The sequence below is a fragment of the Loa loa genome (assembly GCF_000183805.2).
Source record: "Loa loa unplaced genomic scaffold supercont3.450, whole genome shotgun sequence".
In the NCBI taxonomy this organism is placed as follows: domain Eukaryota; kingdom Metazoa; phylum Nematoda; class Chromadorea; order Rhabditida; family Onchocercidae; genus Loa; species Loa loa.
This window is the reverse complement of record NW_018108630.1, coordinates 26,971-30,544: the sequence shown is the minus strand read 5'-3', so window position 1 is coordinate 30,544 and position 3,574 is coordinate 26,971.

The following is a 3,574-nucleotide window of genomic DNA, read 5'->3' as shown; positions in this document are numbered from 1 at the left end:
AATAATAATAATAATAATAATAATAATAATAATAATAATAATAATAATAATAATAATAATAATAATAATAATAATAATAATAATAATAATAATAATAATAATAATAATAATAATAATAATAATAGTAGCAGTAGTAATAATAATAAATAATAATAATAATAACAATGATAATAACAATGATGATGGCATTAATAATAATAATAATAGTAATAATAATGACGATATATGTACGTTCATTAATTTATTAAGAAATATAGTTTATTTATTAAGTGTATAAATTTTAAAATTTATTAAGATCATTTAAAATATCCATTTAATCATTTACGATATTATACAATTTTAAGAAAAAATGGAACGAACAAAACAACACTGTAACAATTTAGACCAATCAAGGTTACAATTATTATCATGACAAAAAACTGAATGATATGTTTGTAAGGAAGAATTTTATTATCCGTTTTTATTATCATTGATCGTATTTATATGCAGTCCGGATGTTACCATAAACCAAACAGTATAGAATGTTTGTTTCATAAATTTTTATTTGATTTATTGATATTATGAATCAATTTACTGATGAAATTTACTCTTATCAGTTGATCAATAATATTAGGTACTTGAAATTTTTTTGCCTAATTTGTTGAATGATGTAAATTTATTACGACACATTTTCTATATTTGTTAGTTTATAAGATATTCTTATCATTTTTTTTTTGTCCCTGTTTTTTCTTTTTTTTTTTTTTTTTTAAAGTATTTGACAGTTTTAATTTTTTTGTTTAATATTTGACAATTTCAATTTCCGGAGTGATTCAGCCAAAAGCAAAATGATTAAACAAGGTTTTATTTTAATCGTCTCTACCTGTATTTTATTTCTAGCGCAAAACTTATCGTTAGATATAATTACGATCAATTTTAACAATAATCATTCTTGAGAATGCATAACTAAAAAGTTTTAATCAAATAATACCATAAAATACCATAAATTTACTATTGATACTGTAAACATTACTAATACTGTAAATCATCAACTTTTACTTTTGCGTTTGAATTATGCAAAGAAGGAAGAAATGAATAGCAGAATAATTTTTTATCCTATGGAATTGAAATAGAATTGCTAATTGTACAATTTCATACCTTATCATAGTAAATTTGGCATTACTGTGAACTATAATACTGAAACATTACTCATACTGTAATCATTACTGATACCATAAACCTTCAATAACTTTTACTTTTGTATTTGAATTATATAAAGGAAAGAAAAAATAAATGCCAGAATGATTTTTCATCCCATAGAATTGCAATAGAAATGCTAATTGAGGCAATTTTATTTCTTACGATGGCAAATTTAGCACCACTACAAACCATTGATATTGTAAACATTATTGATACTGTAAACCTTTATCAACTTTTACTTTTGTATTTCAACTATGAAAGAAAAAGGAAAAATTAGGATATGAAAAAAAACCAAAAGACGGTAAAATAATTTTTTTATTTTATAAAATTTGAATAGAATTGCTAACTGTGTAATTTTATTTTTTATCATTGAAAATTTAGCACATTATTGCGCATTTCAACAGGTTTTGTATGATTAATTGGAAATACTACTGTATTAAGTGTATGTAACAGTAATTATAGTTTCCAAAATTTGCATAACCATATTTTTTTTTTAATTTCCCTTCCGGTGTTTGATTACTGTATCCTATAGCTTTACTTTTATCAGTTTATTTATAACACTTTTTTTCGTTATAACATCACAATGATTGTCATGATTGATTCGTTATCATTTTTCGTTATGATTTATTTATTATCATTTTATTATTTTCAGTGTATGTAAAAGTAAAATGGAATAAAAGCTATTCCTATTATATCATTTACATCATTAACTTCTCCACTCTTATTGATTTGATCGTTTTACACAATAAGCTTAATTAAATATGCAAAATGGAATTGATTATTTGAAACTTATAATATGGAAGAAATTTTCCGGAATCATTTTCTTATATACAATAATTTTTGTTTTATTGTAATTTACATTAACAAAAGAATGGGTTGAAATGTTTTTGAGCATTTATTTGGAGTTATTACTGCTTAAATAATAATTAACCAAAAATGCGAAATGTTTGAACGATTTGTTTTTATTTTATTCAGTTAAAATAAAATTATTATTGTGAATATATTTGGGAAAAATTCGATTCATATATTTTTTAATTTAAATATTTAAAAATTTCTTTAAAATTATTACATGTATAGGAAAAAGTTCATTTTTTCAACATTTTAAAAAAATAATTTTAAATGATTTCCAAAAATGAAAATAGAATAAATTTCAAAAAATTGAAAAGAAGAATTAATAAAAGTCCAGAAAATAAGTGCAAATAAACAAATCTGGAAAAAATTATTTTTATGTTAACACAAAAATGAATGTTAGCAATCAATGTGACAATCATATTTGGGAGGAAAAAATGAAAAAAAAAAACTTTCATCTTTTATGTTAGCATTTATTTATTAAAATATTAAATATAAATTTATAAAAACAAGCAATAATGTTTACAATTTATAACCAATCAAATATTTTTTTCGGCAGGCAAAATGATATCTGATTTAATTTAAAAAAAAAAAAAAAAAAANAAAAAAAAACTTTCGTTATTATAAATGACCATATTGTGGATTGTATGAGTGACCAAAACCAGCTTTTTGATGCCTATTTTTTTTTTATTCTTACCAGAAATTTTACAGTATTTCCTGCATCGACGAGCAAAGCATTTCTCAATGCAACTCCTTATCAGTCTTCTTATCAGCTATAATATTTTTTAATGGTTATTAATATTTTCTTTTTCATTTATAAATAAAGTAAATATTTCTAAAAAGAGAAAAAAAACTAAAGGAAGTGAATGATTGATAAGTAATTTGGAATTATATGTGTTAAAATTTATTGATAAAGTTTGTGTTAAATGTTAAATGTTAATCTATACAGTAATATTTGACAGTTTTAATTTTCAAATCGATTCAATCAAATAAAAAATCAGTACCGATCAAATAGAATAACCAATATTTTCAAATCAGAAATGTAATATGTACAGTAGCAATTTAAGAATTAAAAATTAATTAATTGTCTTGAGAATTATCTCGCTAAATATACTGTGGTAGGCTAATTTGTCGAGAAATATCAGGAATAACAGATTAAAATTAATAAAATTTCTAATCTTTTTTTCAGCCGAAATTAATTAGAAATATTTGTTAATTAATAAGCGTAACATTTAGTAATTCTAATGCTAAATCTATTGTCGACATAAATTGTGAAAAAATTTTCATCATTCTAGCGAAATATTATCAAGAATTCATTTTTAGGAATGATATTAATCGAATATTCTCTTACTTAATCCTGTTAAAATTGATAATATTTAAATTTTTACCTCAAAAGGTTAGATCAGGTCAACAGGTACAACCGATTACTGATCTGGATCATTTTATAGATTAACCGGAAAAAAAACCGTAATGAATCATAAATTCCTATTTCATACAAGGATTACTTTAGTTTAAAAATAAACTGCTAATGTTTGCTTTGGCGTTTTTT